Source organism: Xenia sp. Carnegie-2017, unplaced genomic scaffold (genome assembly GCF_021976095.1).
Source record: "Xenia sp. Carnegie-2017 unplaced genomic scaffold, XeniaSp_v1 HiC_scaffold_16, whole genome shotgun sequence".
In the NCBI taxonomy this organism is placed as follows: domain Eukaryota; kingdom Metazoa; phylum Cnidaria; class Anthozoa; order Malacalcyonacea; family Xeniidae; genus Xenia; species Xenia sp. Carnegie-2017.
Genome location: NW_025813469.1, coordinates 6106703 through 6129491, shown reverse-complemented (window position 1 = coordinate 6129491; position 22789 = coordinate 6106703). Strand labels below are relative to the sequence as shown.

Below are 22789 nucleotides of genomic sequence, written 5' to 3'. Positions count from 1 at the left end.
TTGTATTTAAGACAATAACCGTTGACATTGTTTCATTGAACATTCTTCGAAAAATCCTCGTTTTTATCTGTACTCAAACAGTATTCCCAAACATCTTACCCTCAGTTGTATATTCTCAGTTTAGTCCCTCGCGGGTTTTCTCTTCATCGTTTTCGCACACCAAAGTACCTTCCTCCAAACGGTTAAGATGAAATGGTGATTTGCGAAGATCCGTCATCGTTGTGGCTATAGACGAACTACCCCGAGAACGCCTTCTTTGATTTACATTGAATTTTTTCAAGAAGTTACCTTTAAAACAGACAGGAAAAATTTCATATTGAGAAGGGCAGTTATAGGTCAGCAAGTACCCAGACTGACTTAAGCATTAAATGTTATGTACTGGAATACTTGAGTATGCTTCAAAACAGAGAAATGTCCTTTGAAAAAATGCGTCAAGTAGTTTTATAACATTCATACTTCCACATTAGTCAATATGTGTCGTAATGTATCCTAAAACATTTCATAATTTAATTAAAAACGAATTCGCGTGACCTAAAGTATAACAAAGAGATAAGTATCTTTGCTGCTGCATGATTCCTTTCGATGAGAGAATGTAACCCTTGGCTAATCTCTTTTGATATTTGAAACGAACGTCCAAGACATATTTGGCGATTTGTTTTCGCTAATTTGTTCACCATATGGTGTTTCAACGACAATATTCAATTTAAAGTTTTGAAAAATAAAATTTAATGAAGAAAACATAAGGCATCGAGGATAATCTGATGTGTTTATCTTCGAAAGCTCTTCAAGTTGGGCTTGGCCGTTCTATTAAAAAGCTTTTGTTCTATTTTCTTTTTGGGCTCATTGCCAAGCGCATCATAACAAACTTCATAATCAATCGTAAAATGCTTACTTGTTCAATGATGGAAAGCCAAAACTCAACGAAGAAAAGGTCCAGTAGATAGACGTATGGACAAAAACCCGAAGCTCTCTAGATTACAAATTTCTGCTTTTTGAGAGGTTTTAAGATCCTCTTTCATCGGCAGTAATTAATACTAAGTTAACAATACAACCATTACCTTGAAAGCAAAGAGCAAAACCAACATAACAGTGGCAATGACATGCGTTGATAGTTATATATTTGAACATATTCATATTCATTATTCATATTCATATTATTCATATTAATGTTCATATTCATATTCATTTAACATATTCTATATTCATTGACGTTAGAACATTTTGATAGTTATAATTTTTGTTCTAATTTGAAAAAATATTAAAAGTAGTAATTTTTCTTTTATATGTAATGAATACCATAGTAACACAATAAAAATGTTAAAAAACCTAAATTTGGAATTTATGTTGACCTTAACCCTTAACCCCCAAAGAAAACCACCTCTAAACCACTTTTAAAACCACCAGATTGATATACTCAAAAATCCCAAGATACCTCTACGTACTGCCAACTCCCAAGATACCAACACGTATTTTTCTATTATTTATTGAAGAGCTTTCACAAACCTGTAAGATGGTCTCCAGGTTAACAAAACAATCATCGTCAGTTTTCATTACAAAGGAAAAACTTAAACTCGCCGAGAGATTATTTAAAAAGAAAAGTCGACATGAAGCAAGATCAATATGACATGTGACGACTGATGTCGTAGGTAAGGAGATAATGGAGAGATGAATGTTACACTAATGCAAGTTATTTGGGCAAAAATAATGTTTTAAGTTGATTTGAGACTGGCCACTTATCGCCAGAAATTTCACAGTTGCATAAAAAATATATAAAAGTGTCAGACATTTTCTTACCATGCGAAAACTAAAGCAACTGGGATGGAAGATTTCTGTAAACATTGACATTTGAAAAAAAAGAATATCAGAAATAGTTCTGCTTTCTTTATGTAAACGTTCGTTTTTATAGTCTTTCAATCGCTGCCACTCCGACATTCGACCTTCTTCTTCCTCTTTCGTCACGACTCTCTTCCCCGGAGAATCTACGGAAGATTGAGAGTTGCTACAGAAATTTATTCATAATGTATTGCACTATCTTTTCTTTTAATATTGGGTGAGGGAATAATAGTGTTTAGCACTAGGCTTTAAACTTCAGTTTAAATTTTATTTTAATTTTTGAGTAAGAAAACAACGCGCTAATGTGTGGATAAAAACCAATGGGAAGAACCAGTAAATAGCTTGCTGGAGCCGCAAATTAATTGAGAAGTCATCTGAACATGCACAAACAACTTAACAAACCTTTCGAGTTTACACTCATGGCAATGACCAACAGAACAAGCTTGCACAGCTTTCAGAGTAATTGGCTCACTTGGTCACATATTAGAGAAATCATATGAGCCTGCGCAGTCCATTTGACAAATTTTTCAATTTAATAGTCACGGCAACGACAAGCTGGATTTATTTTTATCGCTTTCTGAGTAATTAAATCGCATGGTCACATAAATGTAAGAAAGATCATCTGAGCATGCGCAGTACGCGTGGACATGCGCAGTACGTGCAAAGCCCACTTGACCAATTGTGCGAGTAAATGGTCATGGAAATGACCAACTGCATTTATTAGAATCAATTAGGAAGTATATAACTTGCTTATTAGCAAATTATTAAAGATAGCAACTGAGCATGCGCATTTGACTTGACAGTTTTTTTGACTTCATAGTTATGGCAACGACCAGCTGCATCTACTATCACAGATTTTGAAGTAAAAAGCATGGTCAGTAACAACTTAATCGAGAAATAATCTGCGCATGCGCACACTCGACTAATTGTTCATAGTCATGGCAACGACTAATTATATGTACTTGCACAATATTTGTGGCAAATAGCTCTCTTAGTCGCAAATTATCAAAGAAATTATCTGGGCATGCGCAGTAGTGACTTTAATTATACCACAACTTTCGTAAGCCTCTAAATTTTTGTATGTATATATAAATCCATAACTTCATATAGTAGATGTCAACTAGCAGTGGAAGCTGGGTGCGATATAGTATGCAGTGGCTTAGGGGCCCACATTTCGGTGGCGAATCGCACTCTACCTGCGTACCCCGAGCAAGGCCTATCGCAGGTGATCTCGGGGTCTGATGGGCGGGAGCTTGCTAATGCATCTCCCAAGTAGGATAGCGTGGAGGGGCCGAAATCTACTACCGAAACGTTAACGTGGGACGTTCTAGTGCCTTACGCTTAAGAAGGTATCGGGAAGCATGGACCGAAAACGGGGTTTTTTGCTTTTGAATTTTATCTATTTGTTTATCTCATAAAAGGAACTAGAACATCCAAGGATACTGCAAAGGTTCAAAAACATCTGCCTTTTTGAATTATAATTTAAACCAACTCTAAATATGTCTAAAAGCTTTTTACATGTTACCTTTTACAATGTAACTTTCTCATAACTCTCTCATGATGAACGACAGCCTCCTCACACAATATAACTCTCTCATGGGTTCGAATCCCGTTGAGTCACCTGAATTTTTCAGGTTCATGAGACAATTGCTTAAATTGTCCAGCAAAGTGCGAAGATCATATCTTCATTTAATTTCGAACACCGCACTGCATAAAACATTCTTCATATGACATTCCTTTCACGAGAAAACATGAGCCCAACAAAATTGACCTGCTCACCACTGTGTTACTTCGTATCTCAGTTGGTCAGAGCACTTTACCGGCACCGCAGAGGTCATGGGTTCGAATCCCGTTGAGTCACCTGAATTTTTCAGGTTCACGAGACAATTGCTTAAATTGTCCAGCAAAGTGTGAAGATCATATCTCCATTTAATAACTCTCTCGTCATGAACGAAAGCATCCATGGGCTTCATGGAGAAAAAGGATTATCTACTTTTTTATAATACTTTTTACGAAGATAGCATTTCATAAGCCATGCCATTTGTGTCGTTAAAATTATACCCTTATGTCATAAATTCATTTTAGATAATAACTTTCTTTTTACCTTATTTTCACGGTTCAATATAGAAAGTAACTTCACATTTCGAGTGATTTTACGAGTAAACAGCACACTTTTCGGATTCATATGACTTCTTCTGATCTCAAAGAGACAGCCATCCAATTTATCACGTACATGCATGTAGTATGCATTTCATTGCAAGAAGCCACCCAACCAACAAATCCGATTTTAGCAGCATCGTACCCCGAGAAAAGCCTATCGCAGGCGTCTGATGGGCAAAGCTTGCTATTGACATCCCAAAGTAGGATGGCGCGGAGGAGTCGAAATCTCCTACAGAAACGTTAACATGCCACCTTTCAATTAATAGGGTATCGAAATGGACCAAAACCGGGATTTTCTGTTTTCAAAATTTTCTCTTCTCTTAAAGAGTAAACAAAATTAAAAATTCTCGCAAGCTTCCAACGGAAGACTCACAGCTTGTAAGGGTTTGAGGCAATGCGTGGGCTACAACAGGAGAGGCATACTTCATTAAAATTAATCTAACATTGAGAAGAGGCTTACCCCAACAAATGCTAGCAACAAATCCACTTTACTGCTGAGGATATTATGTTTCTTTTTCAATGTGCGCAGAAAAACATCCTGTTATGAGCAACTCTTGCATCAAATTTCTCGTTGTTAACCGCGAAAACGAAGAAGTCAGTACGTACGTAATGTAGCATAAAAAAACCTATTGTAAAGTCGATACATGAACGTTCCAGCCCTATCCACGCATCTAGCATCAGGAACTGATTCCTCAACTTCGGGAAGGACGGCGAACTCGTTGCTAATCCGTCTTATCTAGGAATCAAGATTAGGTTTGGGTTAGTATTCACCATAGATTTGTAATCGTAACCAACAAAACATAAAATTCTAAATCAAATTATTTAACATTGAATTGGAAAACCCTTTATATACGTTCTAGTAAATTTGTAATGCTTACAACATCGATTAATTAACGAATTGTTTATTAATTCACATGAATTTGCTACATCAAAAGCGAAATAAAGCCTCGTGCTTAAGAATCTGTTGTAAAATAAACAATAAATATCCATCGAAAAACTTTTAATTAGCAATATTGTAAAATGTCAATAATTTAGTCCAAATATCGATAAGAGGGCACCGAAGAAAAACATTTATTACTAGATAGTAATTCTTTAGGAAAAAACCGCTTCACTTGCTCTAAATCATAACAATTCACCTCCAATTGGCTATGACATAAAACTTCTTTATGGTTTTATACCTTGTGTACATTGAAATAATCCTCTCCGTTTTCAATGTTGGCAAAATACTCGCATTTTCTGCATTGAGAACTTGAACATTTTACGTTTTCAGACACGACGCTGCCCTTGAAGTCCTATAATGGCATTTGAAGCGTACCAAATGTTCAAACTCTATCGAAAAGGTCAAAGTCATAATTAACCTTGTTACTTATATATCTTACATATCTGTGGATGTAGATCGTCCAGGTCAGTAGAGTCCTGTGAAGGACTGTTGGTATTGATGTTGACTGACGTTTGGACAACTTTAGCGGTAGTTATCTTCAAAATCAAGTGAGGAGTAAACGTCAAGCTTGCCATATTTGTTATCTGCTTACAGACGTTTACTCCTCACTTGACTTTGAAGATGACTACCTCTAAAGTTGTCGAAACGTCAGTCAACATCAACACCAACAGCCCTTCTCAGGACTCTACTAACCTGTACAAACATGATAACGATATTCCCGGGCTCAAACAGTTTACTTGAATATTTTGATAAATTATCGACTTGTTACTAACCTTAGGCAAAATAAAGTTTTCAATTGCTTTAAACGACGAACCGTTTTCTGTTGTACCAGCGTCTTGGAAAGAGAAATGAACAGATATAATTTTGGTCTGAAACGAGATAAAAGAATTTAGATCAAATTACTTGTAAACGGTATTTATAAACTGCATGGTTTAACCTAAGTTGTTCTGTCGTAGAGTCGAACAGAAGAGTTACTTTTTGAATTCAACGATGATAAAGAGATGCCAAGACGAGTCAAAATAATGGGACGGATGATCTGTATAAAAATAATTGTATTGTATTGCCAAGCCAAATTTTTAGTCATGAAGCCAAACAGCCACTTTATGCAACAGGCTTCAGACTTTCTTCAGAAGGTCCCAAGTTCGATGCAACAGTGCCGATGAGCAGTTCTTAATAGCTACAAATAACTAACTAATACTCACATCAAAGTCCAATCCGATACATCCACTGTGAAAATATTTAAAATTTTCTTCATTTGGTCGTTTGTAAGCAATGACTTCATTTTCGTAGTCTAAACATCAATATGACAAACATATAATCACGTTTGATCATGCACTCGTTCCAGCCTCTATGAAGGTAAAATCTCTATGAGAGATAGGAACATATATTTTCATCAAGACTGTCTGATCTTCGCTACAAATACATACAGCAATGATAAATTCGCAGCAGTGGCTATTTAATAATTACGGAGCATGTAGGCTAAGACAAAATTACGAGGCCTGGTGATATTTAATCCCTCCACTAAGCTCAGTCTCTTGACAACGTTTGCGTTCTTTACGCTCCTTTGCCTTTGCATTTCCTAGCTTGCGTTTGTAACACATAGTGTGAACGATACAAAAGAAATTAATAGTTCAAGATAAATTTTAAAAATTATCAAAACGGTCTGCAGAAATTGGGAAATCCTCTTGAGTTCTTATCATCACGCATTTAAACACTAGATGGTACGAAAGTCTTTTTCGTCAATATTCAATCGCTCTTACGGTTTTCAACATCATAAATGGTCTAAAACAGGCACTTTTAGCAAGTTCCAAGCAGCAAAAAGTAAAAACTAACTATGTTTTGGTTTACTTTTCGTAATGAGTAATCCGCAACTGATTAATTTTGAATATCACAAGTATAGTTGGTTTTGTTCGACGTTGGTAAATATGTGCCTCGTTAGTTTATTGCCTGCATCGGAATTCCAACGTCATATTGGTTTTTATCGGCTTTTTCCAAGCGCCAAACCTCACAACTATCAAATCAAATGTAAATTTTAAAGACCTGGAGATTCGATGTTCTTTCTTTCGCATTTGTAAGGATTAATCCTTAACTATGGAGGGACATAACATGCATTATTTGAAACGACGAACTTCACCAACACTCTAAAACAACAATGCAATAGTAACCAACACTTTATTTTTTCAGATTTAGTCATTGTGCTTAGTTATATCACTGGTACTATTGTTTTTTTGCGACAGAAACGGTTGTTGGAAACTCTAGCCAAGAAAACCACAGCAAAGAAAGTGATATTTTGGGCAAGTGTACCGTGAACCGTTATTTCTTGTGAATATTCGAGTTTAGCCTCAATACAATGACGTTAGTCAACACAGTTAAATTTATCATATGACAAAGAATGTAGTTTGCATAAGTTGTTCCTGTGTAGAACAAAACTAATAAACGAAACTAAAGACCTTGTTGTCGGTATATTCTATAGGCCATCATAGAAACGCACAACGCTACACTACTTAAAGAATGGCGGTCAGCCAAAAATGTCCAATTCGATTCTACGTAGATCTGACAATTGCTAAAACGTTGCTTATTATGGTAATCAGATTATTCTACCAAACATATCTCTGGTATTGAAGAAATACTTTGTAAACGTTCTCTTGTATTGAAGAAATACTTTGTAAACGTTGACTGGTATTAAAGAAATACTTTTTAAACGTTCTCTGGTATTGAAGAAATACGTTGGAAACGTTCTCTGGTATTGAAGAAATACGTTGTAAACGTTCTCTGGTATTGAAGAAATACGTTGTAAACGTTCTCTGGTATTGAAGAAATACGTTGTAAACGTTCTCTGGTATTGAAGAAATACGTTGTAAACGTTCTCTGGTATTGAAGAAATACGTTGTAAACGTTCTCTGGTATTGAAGAAATACGTTGTAAACGTTCTCTGGTATTGAAGAAATACGTTGTAAACGTTCTCTGATATTTAAGAAATACGTTGGAAACGCGACAGGCCAATATGAAACACTGTTCGACACTTTATCTTCACAAATATTGTGTTTGCTAAAACGTTTCACACGCTAAGTAGCTCTAATTGAACACAAAATACACTACAGCTACCCTCAATAAGAAAATTAAGTGTTTTCCTGTGCTTACCTTTTATTGAGCGATGAATGTCGTCTTGCATAGCCAACCCATGATTCACGTAAACTTTGCCTCAAATCAAAGTTGCCGCGCGATGAAAGTATTCCAACGACCAAATCATAATGAGAATAATTTTCTGCTGTCAAGAAGAACACTATCTTAAAATAGTAAAGAAAACAAGTGGAAACCCAAATACAAAAATGGACTATGGAGGATAAAGTTTTTAGATAACATGGTTAAATAACACTGGCGAAAGTTTCAATAAAAAATCACTCCTGACAAAGACATAAGACAAGAGCATATAGTGACTCAAGTTTCAACATTAGATCACTCCTGATGAAGACACTACGCTAGAGTATATGTAAACTTATCTTTCAACAACATATCGTTCATGCTCAAGATATTAGACTGACGTACGACAATCTCTAATGTCATATAAATCTCGATAAAAAATCTGGTCCCCGGAGTTGACATGCTATCAGATAGGCAACAAACAAAGATGAGATAGCTGTACAAACTTGTATTATCGCAGCAAAGCTTCAAATCTTTAACAAGATGATTATAGATGTATAACACAAAAATAGCGATCAATATTTGTAAAGTTGGCTTAAGGATGTCATTTAATGTAAACATAAGTTGAAATTAAACAGTTACAATTAACTATATCGTATAAATATCCTTCCCTATTTAAAATAATCTACACATTATCCTCAATAACGAACTATACACATTGCTGCATTTTAATACATAGGAACTTTGACCTCGGGTGTGTTGCGGAAACGTCATGTAAGGAGTCTCAAAGTACCAATATAAATTAGCAAACTTTGTGATCTATTTTACCAAATGCACTTAAATTGAGCAATAAAAAATCTTAATTTTCAACAAAGCATATCAAAAAGACTTTTATGAATGTACAGCGCATGTGCAAGGAATGCTAGTTTACGAAGAGTTCGACCACTTAGTTGATAACTTTTTCTAAACAAGAAAATGAGAGAAAGAATACTTCGTAGGTTAATCACAGTGAGACGCTTGACTGCTCCTAGCAATTTCGAAAAGAGAAAGGCCTCCCAAAGAAACCTAACCAAAAGTTAACCAATATTCGTGATTATTTGAGAGTGGTCCATTACTTGATAACTACTGACTACGATAACAAAAACAAAACATCTTTTCGCCTTAAATGTAGATGTAATACAAAGTTAAGTTTTGATTATGTTGCAAGTAGAAAGACGGTATAATTTAAACCTCAGTCCCAAATTATTTGAGAACTCATCTGAACATGCAAAAACAACTCAACAAACTGTTCGAGTTTACAATCATGGCAATGACCAACAGAACAAGCTTGCATCTTTCAGTGGTTCACTTAGTCACATATTGGGAAATCATAAATTTCAATCATAATGAGAAATTTAGTCACTTAACAAATTTTTCAATTTCATAGTGATGGCAACAACAAGCTGGGTCTATTTTCATCGCTTTCCGAGTAATTAAATCACTTGGTGACAAAAATATAAGAAGATCATCTGAGCATGCGCAGTGCGCTTGGGCATGCGCAGCACGCTCAAGCAAGCAAAGTCCACTTGACCAATTGTCCGAGTTGATAGTCATGGAAACGACCAACTGCATTTACTAGCATCAATTAGGAAGTATATAACTTGCTTATTAACAAATTATTACAGAAATCAACTGAGCATGCGCAGTTAAATTGATTGCTGCCCATGTACATGGTCATGGCAACAACCAATTGCATCTACTAGCCCCGATTTTGAAGTAAATAGCATGTTTAGTAACAATTTAATGGAGAAATCATCTGCGAATGCACTCGAGCATGCGCAGTTTACTTGACTAATTGTTCATAGTCATGGCAACGACTAGTTAGATGTACTTGCACTACATCTGTGGCAATTATCTCACTTACTCGCAAATTATCAAAGAAATCATCTGAGCATGCGCAGTGGTGACTTTAATAATACCACAACTTTCGTAAGCCTCTAAATTTTTGTATATATAAATCTATAACTTCTTATAGTAGATGTCAACTAGCAGTGGAAGCTGGGTGCGATATAGTATGCAGTGGCTTAGTGGCCAAAACTACGGTGGCGACCAAACTCTCCCTGCGTACCCCGAGCAAAGCCTATGGTAGGTGATCTCGGAAGCTTGCTATTGCATCTCCCAAATAGGATAGCGTGTCGGGGCCGAAATCTCCTACCGAAACGTTAACATGCTGCTTTCTAGTGCCTTACGCTTAAGAAGGTATCAGGAAGCATGGACCAAAAACGGGGTTTTTTTGCTTTCAAAATTTGTTTTTTTTCTTTACAAGAATTCTTCTCATAAAAGAAAGTAGAACATACTGCTAAGGTTCAGACAACTTCTGAAACCCCCCGGGGAGTAGTTTCGTTTTCATTGAAATACGAGGAGAATACTAACTTAAAAAGATGAAAACTGGGTAACATAATATTTACCATTAACTAAGACAAGACATGTTTATTTTACTCTGTGACATCACTTTACTTTAAATTGAAAGGTTTGAACATGGCAGTATCATTACATGTTTGTAGATGTAGATCGTCCAAGTTAGTAAAGTCCTGAGAAGAACTGTTGTTGTTGATGTTGACTCTGAAGATGACTACCGCTAAGGTTGTCGAGAAGTCAGTCAACATCAACATCAACAGTGCTTTGCAGGACTCCACTAACCTCGACGATCTACATCTACAAACATCTACTTCACTTACTTGGCCATCTTCTTTAATTCAAGACTACAGTGTGTTGCATCGTTGTCGACAAAGCTACAATGGAAAATAGGGAGGAAAAGTTGTACATCGGAAATGAAAACGATGTCATCAACATAGAAGTGAACAAAAAAATTTCTGACAAACCGTAAAATTTCCAGAGCTCTACATACACAATTAAGGACAAATATAAGAAGAGAGAAAACACCGCGAATTTTCGTCAAAATAAAATTTCGTGGATTTTTTCAGTTGTACCTTAAATTCAAAATTTGAGTGGCTGGTGATATGATACTGGTCCGTGATGAAAAGATAGCATTAATTTTGATTATTAAAAAATTATCTACAATGCAATTGTTTGCAATCAATTTCTATACAGCTGCACACCTCTCTATTTAAGCAACGTGTTGGTATAACTTAGTTTACTGCACAAACGACAATATTTTGGTATGGAGTTAAAGCAGTAGACGTAAAGGTACAAAGTACTGAGAAGAGGGGATATATTTCACGAGGCAAATTGTTGTTTCATATTGTATATGATGACAGGTTGCGGTAAGCCATTTCGGCGTTCCTTTTGGTCAGAAAATATAATTGACCGGCAGCCATTTCGTTGATCACGTGTACAAGAAGAAATAATTACATACAAACAAATAGTGGTGTTTCAACTATATTTTCGTATCCTGTGGTAAAAACATTGAATACCCTACCCTTACAAGTTCCTTGATGCAAGAATGGTAAATTTTGTAAATAGCTTTGGCTGATGGCAGACCAATATACTGTTTGATGTCTGCTCTGTGGGCGAACAAATAGCGAAGTTAGATGAGAAAGTGAATTAAAAAACTTTCGAGTCATAAACATATTTTTCAACCTGTCCACGAACGCAACGTCTATGGCTCCAGTTATGTTCGATGTTGTCAATATAATTATATTAGGATGTCTGAAATAAGAAAACAACATTGGGGAAGCCAAGGTTTAGCAAATAAACGCATAAATGTAGTTCAAATGAAGACTTCTGTAAATGCGTAATTGATAGATAATAAGTATTTGACTGAGCAAAGTTGTCATCAAGCAAGTTTGTTCATGTCATATAAATAATGTTGTCATGTCGCTTTTACAAGGAGTAAAAGCATTTTCGTGCTTTTACTCCTTGTAAAAGCGACAACTTTGTAGAGAAAGAAATAATACATAGTTCTAAAGATAGGAAATACCATAGTGAATGGTAAATGTAATATAATAAGTTGATAAAGACTGTTGTCTTGGCATTAAAATATCAGTAGATTGTAAATTTTCATTTAGCAGACGTTGACACCTGAGGAGTAGTCTGCCGAAATGCATCGTGTCGTTTAATTTGGAACTATTGGGTTAGTGCTCTTTAATTATAACAGTTCTTTTAAGAACTATCAACTTATTATATTACTTTTAACATTTACTATGGTATTTGCTATCTTTAGAATTATTTTCAGATTTGTCACCACGACAAAGTCTCTATTTTATTAAATAATACATAACGCAACAACGCTGCCGGCTGCCCTCGCAGTTCATATAACCGAATACAATCTCTTAGTTCACTAAAAAATTCATGAGGACGCAATGTTCGCCGAAATGCATATTCTGCTTACATTTTGCATTTACCTTTTCATATGGTCAATTTGAGTGAGAAATGCATTCACAACACGAATGGCATCTGAAGGCTCTTGTCCGTTCAACGCAGATTTTCTTGCCGATGTTAAACTTTCAACCTTCAGAAGTAAAAGCAATGGCTAGCAAACGTATTTTCCTCAAACATCATCGACAAGCGTACATGTGCTTCGGCTATTTCGTGAAACAAGAAACAGAAATAGTAAATGATTTTTCATCTCTCTGAGCATGAGCACTAAGAAAGAAATGTTTAAGCAAAGTTTATCTCGTCGATAAGAACGCAAACTAAAGCTTGTTTGTCGTCAATAAACTCTTGAATTTTCTGGAACATTTTCATCACTAACGTTCCACTTTATTTGTATGGAAAGATAATGTCAATGTACTTTTTAAATTACAGATGCTATTTTCAATTGGATATGATCATTTTGTGATACGGAACTAGATTTATTAACTTCAACGACATCTCAATCCCAGGTATATAAATGTTAGTGTTCTAAACTGATATTTTGATGTGAGCCGTGCATTTTACATTGACAGGGGGTTACGACAAAAGTGGATGACAGTTTGATAGATGATTGAAATCACGGAAAATTTATGGCAATGTTTTGTGGTTCCAGAAGATTTTCGAACTCGGTGATGTTGCTTTGAGCTATTCAAAATGATGCCTACATCGGAAAACCAATTCGAGAATAAACTGTGACTGTTTATTTCAATAAGCTGGCCATAGTTAAATCTAAGGATTCAAAAGTAGAAACACACTTTAATTTATAGTTCATAATCCTTAGGCAGACGACAATTTCATTAAAAACAAAGTAAAAGATAATGCAAAAAAAAAACATCTTGTAAACTTAAATAAAGTTACAAAGCAAAACAATTGAAAGTGTAATATTTACATTTTAATCGTCTTGTTTTCTAAATTGAATGTTGAGTTTACAACATTTCCTTTTTCGGATTATTCTTTGTATTTATAATTCACGACATGACAATAAAATTACGTGGCAATATTAGTTGCAGTACACACATGGATAGCAATGGTTTGCGATTTACGTAACATCAAAATATAATGTAGTGTTGTTATTTTTAAGAAAGTCGTATGGATAATTTTTGAGCAAGCGCCTTGCATAAAGATGTTTTACCAGAACCGGGTGGCCCTGTGAAAGTTTTAAAGAAAAGCTCAACTCATTCTTCTGGATATTTGCTGTATATCATGTGAAGACAAACATGATATACTATGAGTGGTAAATGCTGGTATTTGATTGGCTTCGTTGTTTGTTTTCGAGCGACGTCACAGCGGTACACAAACATGGTGGCCTTGACATCATTTCATATTTGGCTCGTTAAAACACCATCAGGTCTCTCGCGTTTTACATCTGATTGCAGCTAACTTATTCTCATCAATACTTTGATATGTGATTTTTCAATCTTGAATGCTATGAGTGATAAGAGATTTACTCCGTTAAGATGAGAGTTGTTACAAAGTCAACACACGTAAAAATAGAATCTAACTTGATTCGTAAAAAGATACACGTGACGGACGATGACGTAAGTATTCACGTCTGGTTACCAAGGAAACTAACTCACCATGCAGTAAGATAACTTCATTCCACGAGATGATGTTGAAATCCACGCCTCTAAAATATGATTCAAACGCGTGACTTATAAATGCTTTGAAATGTCATTGTTTGGGAGTGATTTTAGAAAGATGGAAAAACGGACGATTTTGAAATTTGACTTCTCTAAAAAGTCGTCAGTTCAATAGTTTCATTTCACACGACAAACCTGTCGGAGAAGAGAAGTGACGTTGCCGCATATTTTAGCAACTAAAAAAATAAGATAAAAATGAGATACATGAAATATCATATGCACGACGTATACTTTTGTAAATAAATTAGAAAAACACAATGTCATCGCTTGCGTAAACCTTTTAAAAATATTAGAGATTAATAAGTTAGTAGATCAGTAACTCCGTTGAACTTTGCTTGGAGATAAACGAGTACATAATGTACATTGGAGAATAGGAGAAACTAGGAAAATCCTTAAAAAATCTAATTGACGTTTTGACAGCTAACTGTTTAAACGTTAACTTATTTCGGCGCTAAAGACGTCATTAACAAGCTACAATTTAAACTTCGCTCACGGGACAAAACATTAAACGTTAATCGTGAAGAACATCCTGATTTTTCACATCCGAGTGAAAGAGAAGGCTTTCCCACAAGCCCTGAAAATCCTCTAAAAATGATGAATTAGTTGTATTAGTTGCTAATACTTGTAACTCGTTAAAGCGAAAAGACCTGGGACTGAAGTGAGTTGACCACCTGCAGGCAAATGCTACCCACCTGTAGGCAAAATTTACCCAGCTGTAGGCAAAAGCCAGTTGTCTGTAGCAGATATATCATCCTCAAGTTCTTCATATCCATGCCCCTCATCATGAAGTTGATAGACATGATACTTTAGCATAACATTTTCAAATCAATTATCTGTTAGAAATATTATGAAGGTTTGACAGAAATATGTACTTCGTGTATATCTTCATGGGGGTTCATCAAAAAGGGATGTGTGAAGTACCAGGGGGTGTGAACAACCTACTCTCACACATGCAAAAGTAAATATTGTCTGATAATAGGATCAATAACCTTGCCATATTTTGAAAAATTATCTGTGTCACACACAATAGTTATGCTCTTGACATGTTCCTTCAAAAACGGATCAACAAATTCCATGAAACATGAGTCGCCATGAAGTGTTTTCATGTTGATAAGAAAGTCTTCGACAACCTTTATAATTCTATACTCTGGGATAGTGCTAAAATAAAGTGTTAAATACTATTAAGATGTTAATGCTTATTATCAAATTGAATAAATGGTTTTGTTTACATGTTTTGACAGCACAGTGGTATTTGAGGAAGTGAGTCTGTTGAAGCACAACATATGACTAGTGATGTCAATCTAGTAACATATTAAAATTGTTCAAGTTTCTTTACAAAACAAAAACATGATTTGTTCATTACCTAGTTTCACCTGTAGCATGGTTTCACTAACACAGACTCACTCAACTAGATTATTACATGAAATGCAATACATTATCTTTCTGCATACAGTCCTTTGTTCATTTCATGAACTAACCTTTCTTTGCATTGAATTACTTCGACGTTTAAGAATGGCTGACATGGTAAAAGCAGTGCTTCAGAAGTTCTTGAACTTGATCCATTTTAACGATATTGCTTTAGTTAGAGATGTTATACAAAGATAATTCACAATATTGACTGTGTAGGGAAAAAACTTAAATATCTTTGATATGTAGAAATAAAAAATAGATGTCGCTTGAATTTCCCGCTATGAAAGTCAAAGACTCACACATAACAATAACATATATATCTTTTACCTTGTTTCAGCTTACATAAAAAAACTTTATAAGTCCTTTAAAATATTATTTGTCTTTCACTCTTTTACAACAGATATGTGGAAAGAAATATTCTTGCGGAGAACGAATACTTGTGAGGTTTAAAAATTAAAAAATTGTTATGTTGTTTACTTGGAAGACGATATATAGCTTTTACATGCAGTAGTTGACTTGATAATGATGGTCAAATGTGGCCTTCTTTCTAAGGAAATTTCTCAGAAAAAAATGCCCTATTTGAAGGAAGTTTCTCGAAAAATGAATTGTTTCGACAAATTCCTGGGCAATTCTTAAATTTTTACAAGTTTATATACACGCTTTTTAATATTGCTCGTAATACAATATTTACAGTTGAGTCATTTTGGAAAACTGTATAAAACAAGATGAATCATATGAAGAAAGAACAGAAGACTTTGTTACAACGATTCCGTCATTGTAGCAAACATATCCTAGAGCTTAATCTGAGGGGTGGTGGAGGGTGGCTCACTTGTATCACCATAGGACGCTTCTTGACATACGGTACATTGATAATACGTCAATCATCACCAAAATAACTGAATAAAACGAACGTAATCCCGTCTTGCATAGAACGACCTGTTCAAATCCAGCCAATCCCACTGCAGGAACAAAGCAATAGTTTTTTTCATAAATTATTTGTATAGAATATATCTATTTTTGAATGTTGTGTCAAGTGTCAATAAAGTGTTAAAGAAAAACAATAAGCAAAAGTTGGAACATTAACATCTACGTAATCACAAGCATAAGCAACGAGCGTGCTTATGATTCTCTCGAGGGCTTACAGAAAAAAACATCAAAAATCATATTCTTCTTTTCAATCTTTTGTACTTCTTTCAGCTTACGAAACAACATATAAAAAAACACCACGCTTTTTATGGGCAAATTTATTCTTAAAGCTTCTCCCACCCACTCAAAAGAGCGAAGTTACACCATTACACAGGCTTCAGGAAATGTGTTAGGCATTAGCTGAAAGAAGAACACAAAAAGAACAAGAGAAAAACGAAAGAAGATTTCCATGTCTTTCTCTGTAAACTCTGAAGAGAAAAAGAAATAAAGTTTTATCGTTTATGCTTATTCTATTCGTGTGTACCATGCATTCCATTTTGTGTTCTCGCGAGACCTAAAAGACCAGGAAAATGGAAATTCTTTCGAATATTGTTTTGTTTATGCTCATGTTGATTCTAATCCTTCATTTATACTGTCTTGTTTGACAATTTATAATCACTTTTGCTTGTGCTGTAAGCCTAGTATGACCAAAAACAGCACCAACAGCACCTTCTAGTTGTGTAGCTTTGCCATTGGAAGTTGAAAAGAGGAAAATCATTTTTCTATGACAATCACAGGCTGAGAAAATCAATTTTAAAACAAATAATTTAAAAGTGTACACGGTTGAGAATCACTGACGATAAAGAGAAAAAATGGCAATGAAGTGAACGCCAGAGCCAGGGTGTCACAAGAATTTATGATGCTGAACATACTAAATTATTTGATCAGAGAGCCATGTTAAAGTATTAAGAAGTAACCAAAGCAGGTAGAGATAGTCAGTGATTTATTAACGAACATAATTAGTTCATGGTGCGATGATTTCCGATACTGAAAAAATCAATTTCCTTTCTCTCGTATTCTATATTTCTAGACAACAGAGTTGACTTCAAGATGTTGCTAACGGAAGAAACAGATCATCCTTCGACCCAAAACATCCTTCTTTATTGTCCATATCAATAATTCGACCGACCAACAGAGAGCTAGCTTATGTTTGCTTATTGCCTAGTTCTGACACGTGCTTGATTTCGCATTAACTGGGGGATTTGGTAGTAAAAAGATGTGTTGTACTTGTGCAACAACTGATTGGCGCTTCTATATACCATGGAGTAATTTTGTAGATGTTAGCACAAATCAGTTAACATGCTTTAGAGCATGTTAATATGAGAGTGCTTCTTGCGCTCATATCTTGCGTAAAATTAAAACAAAATCTAATTTACAATAAATCAATCATCATGGTTGAAAAGAGAAATTGCAATACGCTGGCAGAGTATTGCAAAATCTTTAAACTCAACATCTATACTATGTGAAATGATTATAACGAGTCAGTCAAACTAGCCGTCTAATCTGAATATTTAGTGGTTTATTTGTACCTATGATTGCACTGTTATAATATTGAGGGATGTTATAACAGTGTCTACAAAGCAGTACAAAATTTAACTTCCGGTGATATTTTAATATTTGGTAAATGATTTAGCCAAAATAGCTATTTTGTATGATTGTATAGAACTATTGCAATCATAAAGATAAATCCTCGGGAGAGGAAACTGTTTCCAAATTTTCGAATCGAATTTGAGAGCTCATCATGAATGCTCGTCTGTCCATTATGTTGAATGGAGATGATTGACTTCGTTTGAAAAATCTGACAGTAATTTTTTGTGCCATTAAAGTAAACCTTTCTTGTAAATGTTTGCAGTTTACAGCTGTTTTCTGCAAATCATCGTAAAGTACCAGTTTTGGTAGAAATTTCGAAAGATCGTCTGCCAATACTGGTTTTGAAAATTATATGCTCCTACAGTTTGTCATGATTGTATTTTATCATTATTCTTACAGTTATTCGTGGCACTGAACGATGAAGATTGAGACTGCGGTATGCGTTTGTTTGTCAGTTGTTTGCTTCATCATACTACAACTTTTTCCTCAGTATTTTTCAGATGTAGAGGACGATAAGATCAAGAAGAGGATGACAGAGATGTGAGCATGTATTTGTTTGTATCGTTCATCAAATCTTCTTTGCTTTAATCTCTTTCAGAACCACATTGCTATAACCTGTCATTGTCAAGCAACGCTTTTTGCTGTAAGTTAAACCAATTTTTATTGCTTATTTTTGGACTAAATATTAGAATTTAAAGAAGGCATGTTTCGAGAAGACAAAATCTTCGACTTTCATTCTTCGGTGTTTGCAGATGATCATAAACATGCACAAAAACACAAAAACATGCACATAAAAGATTATTTACAATATTCTAACTAAACTAGAGAGTTCCCTCGCTCTCTAATTTAGTGAAGAATTTCAGAAAGAAATTCAAGTATTTCAAAATAGACTTCTGCCACCTGTTTTGGAATAACTTTGCACAAAATTTCAAGCAGCGTACACTTGATATTCTCATAGAAATTTTTTGTAATTAAAATAAGATCATACGTATGTAATATAAAATGTGATTAAATCAAAACAATTTTTCAAATGAAAGCCAAGTATTCAAAACTTCGATGTAAACTAATAGAATTTGTATGAATACAATTAATAAGAACTTACTGTTTGTTCATTTTTGGAGAAAGATTGGGTGGTTGGAAATGGCATTAATTTTTTGGGAAACGGATGATTTATATGGACCGTTTACATTCTCTATAATAAGTCGTTCATGTTTTGATTGACGTTGTCAGTCAGTGCATTCTATGTCAAGATGTATCAACTATGAAATACAACCAGAAATCCTTATATATATGGGTTTATATGTATTGTGTTCAAGAGGAAAACAATCTTCCTAACAGGATCTTTTACATCAATGCAAAAATATCAATAAAAAAATTTACCATTAAATATCAACGAACACCGAACTTTGCCAAGATATACAAATATTTGGCTGTAATTATTCTCAACGTAAAACAAAATTTTCAATAGTATGTTATTTTCCGGAATTTGGATGGAATCTGTGAACTACTGAAGTGATCTGTGAACATCTCACTATTACTCATATGGACTTAAATGCGCGTATGAACTATAGCACGGGTGGATTTTTCTATGGAATGATATGATGGTCATGATTGTGATGTGTTTTTCACTGCCGGGGGGGGGAGAGCGTTTGCACTGGGGTGGGGTTTATAGGAGGAAAAGGAAAATAGTTTAGATGGTAAAGTATTTCCTATACAGTAATTGATAGCTAAATTCTTCGCGGAATGATGGATGTATGGAAAATCTTATAGGCAATATGAATCCATGTCTATATTTAATTATTAATATTATAAATTCTGCCTGATCGGAAGACAAATAATAGTTTATGGTAATAAGCTCTTGGGAAGGAACAGCCACCTCCCCACCGGGAGCGTGAAATTATGAATAAAAATACTTACATGAAGTATCGACCTGCATCATTGTGATGTTTGCAAATGGAATGCTCGAATAAATTTATCACATTAAAGTGATAATAATTAATGCTCGAATAAATTTATCACAATTAAAATTTGCTTGATATTTGGTACAGGATTCTCGTTTTCAACCTCTGACACAAAAAAATATGAAAAATATAGTCTTTATCGACATTCTCCCTCGAAAAAAATTTTCTAAGTTAACGGCACCCCCTGTCTAATTTTTGCCCTTTTAATAACCCCACCGTATATTTCTCTATCAATAAAAGTACACCGACATATCTATTTATGATAGCAAAATACTGCTCTCCTTTTCATATGTGAACTTTCATTTAAACCTTAGCATTGATAATCCTTGGCTGGCTACAAAATCGAAAGTCTCCTTAAAGCTGAAAACGATCTCTCACACTAACAAGAGGTTACGGGAATGATTCCTACAATTCTCAACAAAACTTTGATATACTCAAACCCCGGAAAGTTAATGGCTTTTTAGGGTTGAACTCAGGGGCGGATCTAGAGTATGTCAAATCCGTCGCGCGACTGATGTTTGAAATTGAAAAATTACCTATTCATATTAATTAAAAATCATTAATTATTCTTACTTTATTATCGCATTTACTTCGTGATAAAATCCAACTTTATTTGTTATTGAAAACTAATGACTAATCCAATGAATATCTCTTTGTTAACCAGATCAGTTGAATTTTAATTGACCTGGAATAACCGACTGATAAGCGGGGTGACTTGACTGGTTCGACTGATAAAGGAGTCTATGAACGCCGAAAACGCTTATTTCATTGGTCAATAGCCAGATCAGTGGACGATCTGGAATAATCTCAAACGATAAGCGGGGTGGCCGGACCTGTAAGGGAGTCCAATTGCTATCGTGTAATTGGCTCGTTTAAAGGTCACCTGAAATGCAAAATTCATATTTCTGTTTATTTGACATATAAAATGTATATATTGCGTAGACTATTCAAAGAAAATTTGAAAACAATCCCATGATTATTTTAAGAGATATCAACGTGTGAATTTGTGTTTTTTTGAATAGAAGTAAAAAATATTCCGTCGGTTTATCGTCGGAAAGTACTCGGCGTGACGTAATAGTTGCCATTGACATTTTGATCGGCTATTTTAAGATGGTTTACTGTGTGGCATTTAACTGCAAAAACAGTTCTTCTAAGAACCAATCTAAGGCGGAAAAAGTTGGGTTTTTCAGTTTCCCCGCTAAAAATCCTTTACGCCAAGCATGGGTCGATAAACTGAAAAGGAAAGATTGGAATCCTTCGAAAAGGTCAAAGCTCTCTTCGGCACACTTTGAAGCCTGCTGTTTTGTCCAAAACCGCGGAGTCCTGAAATCTTTAGGATGGCGACCAACCAGGTTAAGGTTAAAGAAAGACGCAATACCAACGATCTTCGACTATTCGTTTTCGAAAGTTGGTGATAAACGGAAACCGGAGGCAACTAGAAACGCGTATGCAAAGCGCAGAAAATTAGAGGTAAAGTCTTGTAGCCAAGCAGTTTTTAAGTAATAGTGCATTACTTTAAAAAAACGCATATACAATTCAGATAATAAAAGAAGCTCTTGAGAACTCCGTGGAAAACATTGAGCAGCCTGACGAGGACGAAAATACATCAAAAACATGTTCGTTTTTTTTGAGTGGACAACTGGACTCAAGAGATAAATGTAACATAAGTGACAATGGAACACAAACTGACAAAGTGGTAAGGGAATGCAATGCAGTTTTGTTTTGTGCAAAAGCCTAAACTGTTGCTTGATGATGTAGAAACGCAGACATGTAAAGTGTCAATCTGATATAAAAATCCCAGTCGAAGCAAAAAGCAAACGCACTCAAACGAATGCACAAGTGACGTCTCAAGGTTAATTTTTTACATGAACTCAGCGGAAAATAAACATTTTGAAAAGTGTTTCCTTAATTATGTTATTCCGTTGCACAGGGACAGAAACCGAAATTATCACGACAAATGCAAGAAGCACTCAAACGGAAGGTAGTTTATCCGTAGATGAAAACGACAATGATGATGATTTCCTATCAGATGCTGAAATAAGCACTTCGGAAAACAACAGTACCGCAGATGAATATCTTAGTTTCAGCGAATTTGAATCGTCAGATGATGAAGCATCAATTGCCGAGTAAGTTAGTCTGCATCATTTTGAAATAAGATAACCCAAAACATAAGTTCATTTCAAGTATTTTACAGAGCAAGATAACATTCATATAAAAAATAAGTAATTTTCCATGTTATAGGGAAAATGATGTTTACTCAAAAAAAATACATAGTTTTTGACAGCTGTCTAAGAAAGTTGTTCTCTCAGTGTCGACACTGTGGTGGTCACTGCAAGATATCAACCAGAAACATTGGAAGCATGGTGAACATCATCGCTAAATGCTCATGTGGCTTTCTTAATAATTGGAATAGTCAACCTACTCATAGTCAGATGCCATTGGGTAATCTCTTGCTATCTGCCAGTATTCTATTTAGTGGTAACAGCCCATCCAAAATCCTGCAATATTTTCAACAAGCAAATGTACAGTTCATTACTGAAAGGTGCTACAACTATATACAAAGTGGATATCTTATTCCAAGTGTTTTGAATGTTTGGAAAAAGCACCAGACTATTATGATGACAGAGCGTCAGGGAAAGCAGGTTGTTATTGGGGGTGATGGACGATGTGATTCACCAGGCTATTGTGCAAAATATTGCTCATACAGCTGCATGGATTTAGAAAGCAATTAAATTCTAGACACACAATTAGTTCAGGTAACTAGCTCAATTCATTAGTTTATAGTATTGTATTCA

At 35.0% G+C, this 22789-nt stretch overlaps 3 long non-coding RNA genes and 1 pseudogene across 3 annotated transcripts; all 4 read right to left on the bottom strand.

Annotated features, from left to right (window-relative positions):
- Nucleotides 1–4693: 4693 nt before the first annotated feature.
- On the bottom strand, nt 4694–5777 carry LOC124436208. Its single transcript, XR_006945227.1, has 3 exons — nt 5707–5777; nt 5172–5285; nt 4694–4729 (listed from the first exon to the last, which is right to left on the bottom strand). It is a non-coding gene; the product is annotated as an uncharacterized LOC124436208 (long non-coding RNA).
- Nucleotides 5778–5908: 131 nt separating this feature from the next.
- LOC124436210 lies at nt 5909–7009 on the bottom strand. Its single transcript, XR_006945229.1, has 3 exons — nt 6974–7009; nt 6136–6224; nt 5909–5969 (listed from the first exon to the last, which is right to left on the bottom strand). It is a non-coding gene; the product is annotated as an uncharacterized LOC124436210 (long non-coding RNA).
- A 1931-nt stretch (nt 7010–8940) lies between these two features.
- Nucleotides 8941–15590, bottom strand: LOC124435913 (annotated as a pseudogene).
- Nucleotides 15591–22229: 6639 nt separating this feature from the next.
- LOC124436209 lies at nt 22230–22626 on the bottom strand. The gene is made up of 2 exons (XR_006945228.1): nt 22417–22626; nt 22230–22323 (listed from the first exon to the last, which is right to left on the bottom strand). It is a non-coding gene; the product is annotated as an uncharacterized LOC124436209 (long non-coding RNA).
- Between the last annotated feature and the right edge of the window lie 163 nt (nt 22627–22789).